Source organism: Macaca thibetana, chromosome 11 (genome assembly GCF_024542745.1).
Source record: "Macaca thibetana thibetana isolate TM-01 chromosome 11, ASM2454274v1, whole genome shotgun sequence".
NCBI lineage: Eukaryota > Metazoa > Chordata > Mammalia > Primates > Cercopithecidae > Macaca > Macaca thibetana.
The window spans coordinates 45,233,946-45,250,400 of record NC_065588.1 but is presented as its reverse complement, the minus strand read 5'-3'; the positions used below and the strand labels follow the sequence as shown (position 1 = coordinate 45,250,400).

General features: G+C 47.5%; 1 protein-coding gene and 1 non-coding gene across 2 annotated transcripts in view; both read left to right on the top strand.

Annotated features, from left to right (window-relative positions):
* The first annotated feature begins 5,175 nt into the window (after positions 1–5,175).
* RND1 (Rho family GTPase 1) overlaps positions 5,176–16,455 on the top strand; it is a 47,461-nt gene continuing 36,181 nt past the window's right edge. Inside the window, exon 1 of the mRNA XM_050746950.1 lies at positions 5,176–5,180. The gene's annotated coding sequence lies outside the window, so the exon portion shown is untranslated. The remainder of the gene's footprint in view (positions 5,181–16,455) is intronic.
* On the top strand, positions 12,009–12,110 carry LOC126931844 (U6 spliceosomal RNA). The gene has a single exon (XR_007717958.1). It is a non-coding gene; the product is annotated as a U6 spliceosomal RNA (small nuclear RNA).

Sequence of the window (16,455 nt, the reverse complement as noted above, 5' to 3'; positions counted from 1 at the left end):
GCCAGGCTAGTCTCAAACTCCTGGCCTCAAGTGATATACCTTGGCCTCCCAAAGTGCTAGGGTTACAGGTGTGAGCCACCGCACCCAGCCAGATTACCTTCTTTCTAACCCCCTAACCCCCAGTGGGAAATCCTAACCCCCAATGGAATGATATTAGGTGGGGCCTTTGGGAGGTATTTAGGTTTAGACAGGTCATGAGAGTGGAGCTCCCATTATGGGATTAATGTCCTTAGAAGAAGAGAAAGAGACTAGCATTGTCTCTCGGCTTTGTGAGGATATTGGGGAAAGACAGCCATGTGCAAACCAGGAAGAGAGCCCTCACCAGACACCAGATCTGCCAGCACCTTGATCTTGGACTACCCAGGCTCCAGAGCTGTGAGAAATAAACATCTGTTGTTTAAGCCACCTAGTATATGGTATTATGTTATGGCAGCCTGAACTAAGACAATTTTCTATTATCTGTGGGAGGGGAGAGGAAGATAGTATAATAGTAAATGTGTATAAATATATATAGTAAATGTGCTTGAGGGATAATACTGGGATGTTGAAAATGCTCGAAAATGTATTTATGTTAAACAAGTTGATGAATTTGGTTTGAAAAGTCATTGAGCCAGATGCCATGGCTCACCCCTATAATCCTGGCACTTTGGGAGGCCAAGGAAGGAGGATCACTTGAGCCCAGAAGTTCAAGATCAGCCTGGGAAACATAGCGAGAACTTGTTTGTAAAAAATAAAAATAGTCTGGGCATGGTGGCTCACGCCTGTAATCTAAGCACTTTGGGAGGTTAAGGTGGGTGGATCACCAGCCTGGCCAACATGGTGAAACCCTGTAGCCAGGCGTGGGCATGGTGGCTCACCCCTATAATCCTGGCACTTTGGGAGGCCAAGGTGGGTGGATCACCTGAGGTCAGGAGTTCAAGACCAGCCTGACCAACATGGAGAAACCTTATCTCTACTAAAAATACAAAATTAGCTGGGCGTGGTGTCGCATGCCTGTAATCTCAGCTACTCAGGAGGCTGAGGCAGGAGAATCACTTGAACCTGGAAGGCAAAGGTTGCAATGAGCTGATATCATGCCATTGCACTCCAGCCTGGGCAACAAGAGCAAAACTCTGTCTCGAAAAAATAATAATAATAAAATAAAATTTAAAATAAAAATACGGGAGGCTGAGGCAGGAGAATGGCGTGAACCCGGGAGGCGGAGCTTGCAGTGAGCTGAGATCCGGCCACTGCACTCCAGCCTGGGTGGTAGAGCGAGACTCCGTCTCAAAAAAAAATAAAATAAAATAAAATAAAATAAAATAAAATAAAATAAAAATAAAAAGCCTGGTTGGGTGTGGTGGCTCATGCCTGTAATCCCAGCACTTTGGGAGGCTGAGGTGGGTGGATCACTTGAGGTCAGGAGTTCAAAACCAACCTGGCCAACATGGTTAAACCCTGTCTCTACTAAAAACACAACAATTAGCCCAGGTGTGGTGGCACACATCTGTAGTCCCAGCTACTTGCGTGGCTGAGATATGAGGATTGCCTGAACCCAGGAGGTGGAGGTTGCCGTGAGCTGTGATCATGCCACTGCACTCCAGCCTGGGTGACAGAACAACCTAGTCTCAAAAAAAAAAAAAAAAAGTCATCAAATTATACACTTTAAAAAAGTGAACTGGCCAGGTGCAGTGGCTCACGCCTGTAATCCCAGCACTTTGGGAGGCTGAGGCGGGCAGATCACCTAAGGTCGGGAGTTGGAGACCAGCCTGACCAACATGGAGAAACCACGTCACTACTAAAAATACAAAATTAGCTGGGCGTGGTGGCGCATGCCTGTAATACTCATGACAATCATAGTCCTGGGGCTGGGCGCGGTGGCTCACGCCTGTAATCCCAGCACTTTGGGAGGCCGAGGCGGGCGGATCACGAGGTCAGGAGATCGAGACCATCCTGGCTAACACGGTGAAACCCCGTCTCTACTAAAAATGCAAAAAATTAGCCGGGCGAGGCGGCGGGCGCCTGTAGTCCCAGCTACTCGGGAGGCTGAGGCAGGAGAATGGCGTGAACCCGGGAGGCGGAGCTTGCAGTGAGCCGAGATCGCGCCATTGCACTCCAGCCTGGGCGACTAAGCGAGACTCTGTCTCAAAAAAAAAAAAAAAAAAATCATAGTCCTGGGTTCCGTAACTGGTCACGTGGTCATAGCTGGTATTAATAGCTACCTTTTTCTACTACTATCCTGTATTCCCTTTGCCTTCAGCAAGCACCTTAACAGGTGTTTACCTGTTTCTTTTTTTTTTTTTTTTTTTTTTTTTTTTTTTTTTTTTTTTTGAGACGGAGTCTCGCTCTGTCACCCAGGCTGGAGTGCAGTGGCGGGATCTCAGCTCACTGCAAGCTCCGCCTCCCGGGTTTACACCATTCTCCTGCCTCAGCCTCCCGAGTAGCTGGGACTACAGGCGCCTGCCACCTCGCCCGGCTAAGTTTTTTTTTTGTATTTTTAGTAGAGATGGGGTTTCACTGTGTTAGCCAGGATGGTCTCGATCTCCTGACCTTGTGATCCGCCCGTCTTGGCCTCCCAAAGTGCTGGGATTACAGGCTTGAGCCACCGCGCCCGGCCGAATTTTTTGTATTTTTTTTTAGTAGAGACGGGGTTTCACCGTGTTAGCCAGGATGGTCTCGATCTCCTGACCTCGTGATCCGCCCGTCTCGGCCTCCCAAAGTGCTGGGATTACAGGCGTGAGCCACCGCGCCCGGCCCTGTTTCTTTTCTTTTCTTTTTTTTTGAGATGGAGTCTTGCTCTGTCGCCCAGGCTGGAGTGCAGTGGCCGGATCTCAGCTCACTGCAAGCTCCGCCTCCCGGGTTTACGCCATTCTCCTGCCTCAGCCTCCTGAGTACCTGGGACTACAGGCGACCGCCATTATGCCCAGCTAATTTTTTTTTTTTTTTTTTTTTTTTTTTTTTTTGAGTTGGAGTCTGGCTCTGTCGCCCAGGCTGGAGTGCAGTGGCCGGATCTCAGCTCACTGCAAGCTCCGCCTCCCGGGTTTACACCATTCTCCTGCCTCAGCCTCCGGAGTAGCTGGGACTACAGGCGCCCGCCACCTCGCCCGGCTAGTTTTTTTGTATTTTTTAGTAGAGACGGGGTTTCACCGTGTTCGCCAGGATGGTCTCGATCTCCTGACCTCGTGATCCGCCCGTCTTGGCCTCCCAAAGTGCTGGGATTACAGGCTTGAGCCACCGCGCCCGGCCCAGCTAATTTTTTTGTATTTTTAGTAGAGACGGGGTTTCACCGTGTTAGCCAGAATGGTCTCGATCTCCTGACGTCGTGATCCGCCCGTCTCGGCCTCCCAAAGTGCTGGGATTACAGGCTTGAGCCACCGCGCCCGGCCTTTTCCTGTTTCTTTACCTGATGGACTGACTCAAAGCTGCATTTCTGAAGGCTCCGGGCCATTAGTAGTCCTGGATTGGTTTGTTCTAGTTTTCCATTTGACCTTAATCACAGGTCACAGTAATACTGAGATGACCTAAGGAATCGCCTGTAGTCTTGATATACTGATACTTACCTCCACTGTGAGGTAATATTCCAATTTTTCTTTTTCTTTCTTCTTTTTCTTTTTTTTTTTTTTTTGACGGAGTCTCACTCTATCACCCAGGCTGAAGTGCAATGGTGCGATCTCAGCTCACTGCAACCTTGGTCTTCTGCTTCAGCTTCCCGAGTCACTGGAAATACAGGCGTGCACTACCATGCCTGGCTAATTTTTGTATATTTATTTATTTATTTATTTTTGTTGTTTGTTTCTTTTTTGAGATGAAGTCTTGCTCTGTCACCCAGGCTGGAGTGCAGTGGTGTGATCTTGGCTCATTGCAACCTCCACCTTCCCAGTTCAAGCAATTCTCCTGCCTCAGCCTCCAGAGTAGCTGGGATTACAGGTGCGCGCCACCACGCCCAGCTAATTTTTGTATTTAGTAGAGATGGGGTTTCACCATGTTGGCCAGGCTGGTTGTGAACTTCTGACCTCAGGTGATCTGCCCACCTCGGCCTTCCAAAGTTCTGGGATTATAGGCATGAGCCACCACGCCCAGCCTCCAATTTTTCATTGCTAGTTAGGATCAATCACCCCAGCCAGTACAGTAACTTCTTTCTTCGCCTGCTGACTCAGAGCCATGAGGATCCCAAAGTGGCCTGGCTTCAGTCTATTCCACTTCAATGGAATCACTGTGTCTCCTGGTGGAAGCATTCTTCCCTTTGGAGCTAAGACCTCTAGGCCAGCAGAGCATGAGACTGGAAGAACAGGAAACAAAAATGTTGCTAGTCGGCCTCTAGTGGTAATTGTGCATTGTGCCATTCCCATTTCCATCCTTTAATTCCTGGACCTATGAATCCTGGCTGTGGAAGAAACAGCCCTATGTATTGAACACTGATTCAGAACATAGATAGTCTTCTAGAGATCCATGCTAAAAAAAAAAAAAAAAAAAAGGCCGGGCGCGGTGGCTCAAGCCTGTAATCCCAGCACTTTGGGAGGCCGAGACGGGAGGATCACGAGGTCAGGAGATCGAGACCATCCTGGCTAACAAGGTGAAACCTCATCTCAACTAAAAAATACAAAAATATAACTAGCCGGGCGAGGTGGCGGGCGCCTGTAGTCCCAGCTACTCGGGAGGCTGAGGCAGGAGAATGGCGTAAACCCGGGAGGCGGAGCTTGCAGTGAGCTGAGATCCGGCCACTGCATCCCAGCCTGGGCGACAGAGCGAGACTCCCTCTCAAAAAAAAAAAAAAAAAAAGACGAGATCCATGCTCCAGGCTTGCAAGGTGTTGTGACCTAGCTGATAGCATAAATGTGTCTTCAAAAGGTCATTCCAGGCTGGGCGCGGTGGCTCACATCTGTAATCCCAGCACTTTGGGAGGCCGAGGTGGGTGGATCACCTGAGGTCAGGAGTTCGACACCAGCCTGACCAACATGGAGAAAACCCGTCGCTACTAAAAATACAAAATTAGCTGGGTGTGGTGGTGCATGCCCGTAATCCCAGCTACTCTCGAGGCTGAGGCAGGAGAATCATTTGAACCCGGGATGCAGAGGTTGCGGTGAGCTGAGATGGTGCCATTGCACTCCAGCCTGGGCAACAACAGTGAAATTCCGTCTCAAAAAAAAAAAAAAAAAAAGCCATTCCATCATTCTGTCAAACCAGCTTCAAGTTGGTGGGGAACATGGTAAGACTAGTGAATTTATAAGCATGGGCCCATTGCCACACTTCATTTGCTGTAAAATGAATTCCTTGATCAGAAGCAATGCTGTGTGGAACACCATGAAGGTGAATGAAACATCCTGTAAATCCATGGATGGTAGTTTTGGCAGAAGCATTGTGTATAGAGAAGACAAATCCGGATTTGCTCGTTCTCATGTTTATTTGCCATTTGAACATCCTCTTTTGTAGTGTATCTAATCAAGTTCTTGCCAATTTTTATGTTAGATTGTATATCTTTTACTGATTTATAGGAATTCATTTTATATAGTATTCTGGATGTAAGTCTTTTATCAGTATATGTGTTTCAAACTTCTTTTCCCAGTCTATGGCTTACCTTTTCACTTTATTTTCTTTTTCAAAAATTTAATTCACATACCATAATATTCAACCTTTTTTTCACCTTTTTAATAATGTTTTGTTTGGTTTGGGCCAATAGAATATTTAAAACTTTTAATGTAGTAAATTACATGACTGTATTAGAACACGTCATGTACCCCATAAATATATACACCCACTATGTACCCACAAAAATTTAAAATAATAATAATTTTTAAATGTAGTCAAGTATATCAGTCTTTTTCTTTAGGCTTACTATTTGGTTTTTGTATACTGTTTAAGAAATCTTTCCCAAAAAAAGATGTCTTTTTTCTATTCTAAGGTCATGAAGATAGGTTTCTACCTTATTTCTAGAGGCTTTATTGTTCTGCCTTTTACATTTATATATACAATTCACCTGGGTTGATTTTTGTTATTGTGATTTTATATATGCCTTAGAGATACTTCCTCACTGCTCTGCACTGTCGTCCCTTTTGTCATAAATCAAGTGTACATCTATGTGTGGGTTTGTGTTTAGATTTTTTATTCTATCCCATTGACCTACTTTTTTTCTTTTTTCTTTTTTCTTTTTTTTTTTTTTTTTTTGAGACAGAGTCTTGCTCTGTTGCTCTGGATAGAATGCAATGGTGTGATCTTGGCTCACTGCAACCTTTGCCTCCTGGGTTCAAGAGATTCTCCTGCCTCAGCCTCCTGAGTAGCTGGGACTATAGGCACACGCCACCACGCCCAGGTAATTTTGTATTTTTAGTAGCAATGGGGTTTCACCATGTTGGTCAGGCAGGTCTCGAACTCCTGACCTCATGATCTGCCCGCCTGAGCCTTCCAAAGTGCTGGGATTACAGGCATGAGTCACTGTGCCTGGCTTTTGTTGTTTTTTTTTTTTTTTTTTTTGAGACAGAGTATCACTCTTGCCCAGGCTGGAGCACAGTGGCAGGATCTTGGGTAACTGCAACCTCCACCTCCTGGGTTCAAGCGATTCTCCTGCCTCAGGCTCCCAAGTACCTGGGATTACAGGCGTGCACTACCACGCCCAGCTGATTTTTGTATTCTTAGTAGAGATGGGGTTTCACCATGTTGGCCAGGCTGGTCTCAAACCCCGGATCTCATGTGATCCACCCACCTTGGCCTCCCAAAGTGCTGTGATTACAAGCATGAGCCACTGCGCCCGGCCTGTTAGAAAGTTTTTCTTTTTCTTTTTCTTTTTAATTTTTTGTTTTTTGGGTGGTTTTTTTTTTTTTTTTTTTTTTTTTTTTTTGAGACGGAGTCTCACTCTGTCACCCAGGCTGGAGTGCAGTGGCCAGATCTCAGCTCACTGCAAGCTTCGCCTCCCAGGTTCACGCCATTCTCCTGCCTCAGCCTCCCGAGTAGCTGGGACTACAGGTGCCCGCCACCTCGCCCGGCTAGTTTTTTTGTATTTTTTAGTAGAAACGGGGTTTCACCGTGTTAGCCAGGATGGTCTCGATCTCCTGACCTCGTGATCCGCCCGTCTCGGCTTCCCAAAGTGCTGGGATTACAGGCTTGAGCCACCGCGCCCGGCCGGGTTTTTTTTGTTTTTTGAGATGGAGTCTTGCTTTTGTCGCCCAGACTGGAGTGCAGTGGTGCAATCTTGGTTCACTGCAACCTCCGCCTCCTGGGTTCAGGCGATTCTCCTGCCTCAGCCTCCCGAGTAGCTGAGATTACAGGTGTCTGCCACCACGCCCAGGGTAATTTTTGCAATTTTAGTAGAGACGGGGTTTCACCATGTTGGCCAGGTTGGTCTTGAACTCCTGACCTCAGCTAATCTGCCTGCCTTGGCCTCCCAAACTGCTGGGATTACAAGCGTGAACCACTGCCAAGCATGGTAAAGTTTTTCTTTATTTTTTTTCTTCCTTTCTTTTTTATGAGACGGAGTTTCACTCTTGTTGCCCAGGCTGGAGTGCAATGGCATGATCTCAGCTCACCGCAACCTCTGCCTTCCGGGTTCAAGCAATTCTCCTGCCTCAGCCTCCCGAGTAGCTGAGATTATAGGCATGTGCCACCACGCCCAGCTAATTTTGTATTTTTAGTAGAGATGAGGTTTCTCCATGTTGGTCAGGCTGGTGTTGCCTGGTAAAGTTTTTCTGCTAGATATCTTAAACATATTTTGTTAGAATTATTCTAAGGTACTTGATATTTTTATTCAAATGTAAATGGTATCTTTACAAAGTTCTGTTTGTTGCTGACATATGAGAATAAAATTGGCTAGGTGCAGTGGCTCATGCCTGTATTCCCAGCACTTTCGGAGGCTGAGGCAGGCAAATCACCTGAGGTCAGCAAATCACCTGAGTTTGAGACAAGCCTGACCAACATGGTGAAACCCAGTCTCTACTAAAAATACAAACATTAGCCAGGTGTGGTGGCGAGTGCCTGTAATCCCAGCTACTAGGGAGCCTAAGACAGGAGAATCACTTGAATCCCGGAGACAGAGGTTGCAGTGAGCCGAGATGGTGCCATTGCAGTCCAGCCTGGGTGACAGAGACTCTGTCTCAAAAATAAAATAAATAAAATGAAATAAAATAAAATAAATATAAAATGAAATGAAATGAAATTGAAGCCAGCGAGTGAATCTGCCTATCTGAATGTGTTTCTGCAGAAATTTTTATTTATTTAGTTCACTGTTTTGAGATAAGGTCTTGCTATCATCCAGGCTGGAGTGCAGTGGCATAATCACAGCTCAGTATCATCTAACTTCTGGGCTCAAGAGATCCTCCCGCTTTAGCCTCCCAAGTAGCTAGGACTATAGACTTGAACCTAAAAATATTTTTTATTTTATTTATTTTATTTTTTTGAGATGGAGTCTCGCTCAGATGGAGTCAGCGCAATCTCAGCTCACTGCAAGCTCCGCCTCCTGGGTTCACCCCATTCTCCTGCCTCAGCCTCCCGAGTAGCTGGGACTACAGGTGCCTGCCACCACGCCCGACTAATTTTTTTGTATTTTTAGTAGAGACGGGGTTTCACCGTGTTAGCCAGGATGGTCTCGATCTCCTGAACTCATGATCCATCTGTCTCGGCCTCACAAAGTGCAGGGATTACAGGAGTGAGCCACTGGGCCTGACCTAAAAATATTTTTAAATTGGCTAATTAGAAAAAAAAAATCTTTTGTAGAGATGAGGTCTCACTATGTTGCCCAGGTTGGGAACTCTTGACCTCAAGTGATCCTCCTGCCTAAGCCTCCCAAAGTGCTGGGATTACATGTGTGAACCATTGTGCCCACCCCTCTTTCTTATAATGTCTTTATTGGATTTAATATCAAGGTTATGTTTGTCTAATAAAATGAATTGGGGAGAGTAGCCTTTTTTTTTTTTCTGTCTTCTTCTTTCTTTTTGTTTTTATTTTTCTTTTTGAGACAATCTCACTCTGTCACCCAAGCTGGAGTGCAATGGCACAATCATGGCTCACTGCAGCCTCAACCTCCCCTACTCAGGCACTCCTCCCAACTCAAGCCTCCCAAGTAGCTGGGACTACAGGTGCATGCCACCTGGCATGGCTAGTTCTTTGTATTTTTTTTGTAGAGATCAGGTTTTACCATGTTGCCCAGGCTGGTCTCAAACTCCTGGGCTCAAGTGATCCACCTGCCTTGGCCTCCCAAAGAGCTGCTATTACAGGCATGAGCCACTGGGTCCAGCTGTTTATTTCTATTATTTGCAAGCATTTATGTCCAGTTGGCATTATTTCTTCCTTAAATGTTTGGTAGAATTCACTGGTGCCACATCTGGGCCTGGGATTTGATTTGTGTGAATTTAAAAAATAACAGCTGTATTGAGACATAATTCACATGCCAAGCAAATCACCCACTTAAAATGTACGATTCTTGAACTTGTCTCAGAGGCATGAAAAAAATGTACAATTGAATGATTTTTAGTTATTCACAGACTTGTGCAACCATCACCACAACCAAATTTACAACATTTAGAACGTTTTCAAAGTTAGGACATAAAGAAAGCTTAGCCATTAGCAGTCATTCCCCTTCTGTGGGATTTTTTTTTTTTTTTTGAGACGGAGTCTCTTTCACAAAGGCTATTAAATCTATAATTAAAATATATTAATATTAAACTATTAATATATATATTAAAAATATTCCTGGTTGGGTGCAGTGGCTCATGCCTGTAATCCCAGCACTTTGAGAGGCTGAGGCGGGCGGATCACTTGAGGTCAGGAGTTTGAGACCAGCCTGGCCAACATGGTGAAACTCTGTCTCTTACTAAAAACACAAAAAATTAGCTGAGGGTGGTGACAGGCGCCTATAGTCCCAGCTACTCAGGAGGCTGAGGCAAGAGAATTGCTTGAACCTGGGAGGCAGAGGTTATAGTGAGCTAAGACTGCACCACTGCACTCCAGCCTGGGTGACAGAGCGAGACTCCGTCTCAAAAAAAAAAAAAAAAAAATTATAGATTTAATTAAGCATTTTCTCCTTCCTTCATGGTCAAACCCAAGTGCCTACATTTCAGGATTAGCTCTTCCCTGAGAGGTCTGCTCCACAGAATCAATGCCACCAAACAATGAGGTGCTGACTGGCACCAAACAATGATGAGGTGCTGACTGTTTGTGGCACCATGCTGGGAACAGAGACAGAGAAAGGATATAAGTTGATGGGGCACTGAATTCTGGCTCCATAGAACCCTAAAATTTAGCACCAGTTCAGAGACAAGCCTTTGAACAAGGGTAAATTCTGAATTTCTATCTTCATCTGCAAAGTGGGGTGAGTAATCTCTTCTGTATTTTTCAGGATTGGAGTGGGCCAAATGAGAGAATATGTGTAAAAGCACCTTGAAAATTGTTGTTTTTGTTTTTGTTTTTTTGAGACAGAGTCTCTGTCACCCAGGCTGGAGTGCAGTGGCACGATCTCAGCTCACGGCCACCTCTGCCTCCCTAATTCAAGCGATTCTCCTGCCTCAGCCTCCTGAGTAGCTGGGATTACAGGCCCATGCCACCACGCTCGGCTAATTTTTGTATTTTTTAGTAGAGACGGGGTTTCACCATGTTGGCTAGGCTGGTCTTAAACTCTTGACCTCAGAGATCCACCCGCCTCAGCCTCCCAAACTGCTGGGATTACAAGCATCAGCCACTGCACGCGGCCGGACCTTGAAAATTGTAAGCCTAGGCTACAGGAGGAAATCCTGTCTCTACAAAAAGCACAAAAAATTAGCCAGGCATAGGGGCATGCCTCTGTAGTCCCAGCCCCTTGGGAGGCTGAGGTGGGAGAATCACCTGAGCCTGGGAGGTCAAGGCTACAGTGAACCATGATAGCACCACTGCACTCCAGCCTGGGTGATAGAGTGAGACCCTGTCTTTAAACAAAGAAAGGGGCCAGGTGCGGTGGCTGCTGCCTGTAACTCCAGCACTTTGGGAGGCCGAGGCAGGAGGATCACAAGGTCAGGAGTTCGAGAGCAGCCTGGCCAACATAGTGAAACCCCATCTCTACTAAAAATATAAAAATTATCCAGGCATGGTGGCACGTGTCTGTAGTCCCAGCTACTCGGGAGGCTAAGGCAGGAGAATCACTTGAACCCTGGAGGTGGAGATTGCAGTGAGCCGAGATCACACCACTGCTCCACCTTGGGCAACGGAGTGAGATGTCATCTCAAAAAAAAAAAAGAGAAGAAAAGAAAAGAAAAGAGGCCAGAGGCCAGGGCCGGGTGCAGTGGTTCACACCTGTAATCCCAGCACTTTGGGAGGCCGAGGCGGGCAGATCACGAGGTCAGGAGATCGAGAGACTATCCTGGCTAACACAGTGAAACCCCGTCTCTACTAAAAACACAAAAAATTAGCGGGGTGTGGTGGCGGGTGCCTGTAGTCCCAGCTACTTTGGAGGCTGAGGCAGGAGAATGGCGTGAACCCGGGAGGCAGAGCTTGCAGTGAGCCAAGATCTGCGCCACTGCACTCCAGCCTGGGGGCAGAGCAATACTCAGTCTTAAAAAAAAAAAAAAAAAAAGAAAGAAAGAAAAGAAAAGAAAAGAGGCCGGGTGTGGTGGCTCATGCCTGTAATCCTAGCACTTTGGGAGGCTAAGGCAGGTAGATCACTTGAGGTCAGGAGTTCAAGACCAGCCTGGCCAGCATGGTGAAACGCTGTTTCTACTAAAAATGTGAAAATTAGCTAGGCGTAGTGGCACATGCTGGTAATCCCAGTTATTTGGCAGGCTGTGACAGGAGAATCGCTTGAACCTGGGAGGCAGAGGTGGTTGCAGTAAGCTGAGATTACACCACTGCACTCCAGCCTGGTGACAGAGCAAGAGTGTCTCAAAAAAACAAGGAAGGAAGGAGACAGAGAGAAAAAAAAGAGAAAGAGAAAAAGAAAGAGAGAGAGAGAAAGGAAGGAAGGAAGGGAGGAAGGAAAGAAAGGAAGGAAGGAAAGGAAGGAAGGAAGGAAGGAAGGAAGGAAGGAAGGAAGGAAGGAAGGAAGAAAGGAAGGAAGGAAGGAAGGAAATTATAAAGTAGTGCTCACTTGGGCAGCACATATTCTAAAACTGGAATGATACAAAGAAGACTAGCATGGTCCCTGCACAAGGATGACATGATTTAAAAAATTCTAAAGTATGCCAGGCGTGGTGGCTCAAGCCTGTAATCCCAGCACTTTGGGAGGCCGAGGTGGGTGGATTACCTGAGGTCAGGAATTTGAGACCAGCCTGGCCAACATGGTGAAACCCTGTGTCTACTAAAAATAAACAATTAGTTGAGTGTGGTGGCATACGCCTGTTGTCCCAGCTACTCAGGAGGCTGAGGCAGGAGAATCACTTGAACTCAGGAGGCAGAGGTTGCAGTAAGCTGAGAAAAAAAATTCTAAAGTATTATTAAGGTATTATTATTGAAGAGCTGGCGATTGATTCAGCAGAGGAAAAATATAGAAATAACAGAAATCATTACTAAAGATACACAAGCATGTACAACCATAACTACATTTTTTGAGCACTCGCTATGTGCTAAGCACTGTATTTTTTTTTTTTTTTTTTTTTTAGGCGGAGTCTTGCTCTGTCGCCCAGGCTGGAGCTCAGTGGTGCAATCTCGGCTCACTGCAAGCTCTGCCTCGGGTTCATGCCATTCTCCTGCCTCAGCCTCCCAAGTAGCTGGGACTACAGGTGCCCGCCACCACGCCCGGCTAATTTTTTTGTATTTTTAGTACAGACAGGGTTTCACTGTGTTAGCCAGGATGGTCTCGATCTCCTGACCTCGTGATCCGCCCGTCTCGGCCTCCCAAAGTGCTGGGGGATTACAGGCGTGAGCCACCGCGCCCGGCCGCTAAGCACTGTATTAAGTGCTGTATATGAATCGCCCCTCATTGATTTTTACAATAACCCTGTAGAGTGTTGCTATTATTTTTATTTTACAGATAAGAAAAGTGATCCTTAGAGGGGCTAAGTCACTCACTCAAGGTTACATGGCTACTAACTGACAGTCGGTGAGGAGGTTTGGACTATGAGAGGACTGCATTTATGCTCTGTCAGGGAAGTTGACCCTCTCCACAGGGTACCAGTTATTCAATAACCCTTATAGGCCGGGCGCGGTGGCTCAAGCCTGTAATCCCAGCACTTTGGGAGGCCGAGACGGGCGGATCACGAGGTCAGGAAATCGAGACCATCCTGACTGACACGGTGAAACCCCGTCTCTACTAAAAAATACAAAAAACTAGCCGGGCGAGGTGGCGGCGCCTGTAGTCCCAGCTACTCGGGAGGCTGAGGCAGGAGAATGGCGAGAACCCGGGAGGCGGAGCTTGCAGTGAGCTGAGATCCGGCCACTGCACTCCAGCCTGGGCAACAAGCGACACTCCGTCTCAAAAAAAAAAAAAAAAAAAAAAAAAAAAAAAAACCCTTATAAAGCAATCCCGCCCCTTCACCCAGATTTCTTTCTCTCTCTCTCTCCATATTTTCTCTGAACCTTTTCCCTTTTGCCCTTCGTTTATCTCTCTGTCCCCCCAACACACACACACACACACACACACACACACACCCCTCCAGATTCTTCTCATAGCTTCACAGATCAGCTCTGGGATGGATGCAGAGGCTCCTGTTTCCATGGTGACGCGGGGAGGCTGGTACACCGCACGCCAAGTGTAGGCGAAGCAGAGAATTGGCCGAGGATCCAAAGGTGCCGGCAGTAACCAGGCTCTGGGAAAAGGGATCGATGAGAAAGCCAAGTCTGGATGACTGGACCTCCCTTGAGCTCCAGAAGGACCTCCACCCCCACTACGCCCCCTGCCCTCCCTAAGCTCCTAATTTGGAAGTCGAAGACGGGAGAATCGGGAAGAGAAGTGAGGGGGCTCCAAAGCAGAAGCCACCACCTCTAACTTGCTTTGAAGACAAAGCCTAATCGTCGGTGGGAAGGCTGCCCAGTGGGCGACGGCCCCCTCCCGAGGCCCCTCCGCCTCGCTCCCTCCCTCTCCCCGCTCTGACCTCAGTCGGAGCCACTGGGCTCTCGGCCGGTCGCTGAAGGGGAGCCGGGTAACCAGCAGGGGGCAGAGCCCCCCGCATTAAAGGCGTGTGTGGGCCTGCTTCTCTGCTTCCACCTCGCCCCTGCCTTCACTGGGATTATTTTCAGCTGACAGGCTGCAAAGGCGCAGTAGGTGGATTTCAGAGCGGGAGATGGGTTCTGGCAGGGGCTGTGAGCCTATGAAGCGTTGGTCTTAAGCTGTGGGCCCCACTGAAGAGCCGCGTATTAAGGACCACAGAGTCAAGGGCTGAAGCAAGGGGCACTTTAACTTTTTCTGGCAAAGGTTTCTTCTGAGGTTTTTCTCGATCCATTGAAAACATTTAAAACACTCTAATTGTGAAGAGGAGGCTTATTCATTCGTTCAATAATGTTTATTGAGTATCACCTATTATTGTCATGATGGATGCATCCAGTCAAAAAAGAGTATTTACAGAAAGCTTACACACACTGATTCTTAACCTTTTTTAGGGGGCAGGGGTGTCACATATCCTTTGAGAGTATGATATAAAAAATACAGATTATCTCCCAAAAAGAAGGCACTATAAGCATACAAACATTTTCATGTGATTTTGGGAGCGTCATGAACCCCTGGCAGCTAATCCACGGGCCCCAGGGCATAAACCCTGGTCTATTTTGAGCCGGGCTCTGGGCTAGGCACTAGGGATGCAACAGCAAATTAGATAAGCATAGTCCCTGCCCTGCCTGGGTTCTGTAGGCAAGTGGGAGGCACAAAGAGATGCTTAAAATATAGCGCCAATGACTGTGCTGGAAGACCCCAAAGGAGGGCCACTTACCTAGACCCAGGGGCTTCATGGAAGGCTTCCTGGAGTGACAGGTAAGCTGAGAGACCTGAAGAAGGAGTAGGAGCTGGCCAGGTGAGGACCTGGGGAGGAGCACTTTGGGCAGGAGGGAAGCACCTGGAAAGGCCCTGAGAGGGAACAGCAGACCTGAGAAGCTGACAGCAAGCCCTCGTGGCTGGCTCAGAGATGCCAGGAGCAGGACTGGTGAGAAATGAAGCTAGAGCCATAAGTGCCATATGTAGGCCCTGGGATGCAACAGAGAACAGGCGGACAGCTGCTCTCCTCAAGGACACTGACGAGAAAGCCGGTGGTTATGATGCAGAAGTGTTAAGCTCCACATCGGGAATGAGCATTGGGTGGTATGGGAGTATGTGGATGAGCACCGAACTCAGCCATGGGGATCAGGACCAAGGCTCAGAAAGCGGGGCTCTAGATGCAGGTGAATTAGTGATATATTTAGTGTATTCAGAATACTCTCAGCCTCTGAAAACAACTGGAGGGAAGAGGTGAGGGGAGAGGAGGAGGGAGAGAGAAGGAAGGGGAGTCACCAATACACCTTGATTTGACTGCAACCAACCATTAGGAACATCTTTTATTCTGGTGGTGAGGAGGGCTGAGTGGGGATGAGCTCAGCTCTACCTATTCCCTCTTTTATGTTGCCCAGGCTAAACTCAAACTCCTGGGCTCAAATGATCCTCTCCACTTAGCCTCTTGAGTAGCTGGGACTACGGGTGCATGCCACCACACGTGGCTGTTTTTTTTAAGTACCAGAGTTGTGACCAGAGGAAGCCTTGGACAAAAAAGTGGGTGAGTAGAGAGAACAGCAAGCTGGGCCTCTTGCTCCCTGCTGTAGACCTAGGGGTGGGACTGGGAGAGCATGGGATGAGCTAGGAAAATAGGAGATGTTGTAGTGATTTATTGCTGGTGATTTCGTTTAAGAAACAGTCTGAGTCGGGCACAGTGGCTCATGCCTGTAATCCCAGCACTTTGGGAGGCCAATGCAGGAGGATCACTTGAGCCCAGGAGTTTGAGACCAGCCTGGGCAAATAGTGAGATCCTGCCTCCAAAAAAAGAAAAAAAGAAAAAAAAACCACTCATAAACAGTAGCGCCTTCTTGTCCATGGTCTTCTCTTCCATAGTTTCGGTTACACGGATGAAAAGGGGCTACTGGCCGGGGGCGGTGCCTCACACCTGTAATCCCAGCACTTTGGGAGGCCGAGGCGGGAGGATCACGAGGTCAGGAGATCGAGACTATCCTGGCTAATACGGTGAAACCCCGTCTCTACTAAAAAATACAAAAAAACTAGCCGGGCGTGGTGGCGGGCGCCTGTAGTCCTAGCTACTCAGGAGGCTGAGGCAGGAGAATGGTGTGAACCCGGGAGGCAGAGCTTGCAGTGAGCTGAGATCGCACCACTGCACTCCAGCCTGGGCGACAGAGCGAGACTCTGCCTCAAAAAATAAAAAAAAAAATAAGAAAAGGGGCTACTGTATGTCTATGTATGTGGTCTCACCTTCTGTGGTCAATCACGGTTTGAAAACATTAAATGAGGCTGGGCACCAGGGCACATGCCTGTAATCCCAGCACTTTGGGAGGCTGAGGCAGGTGGATCACCTGAGGTTGGGAATTCAAGACCAGCCTGACCAACATGGAGAAACCCTG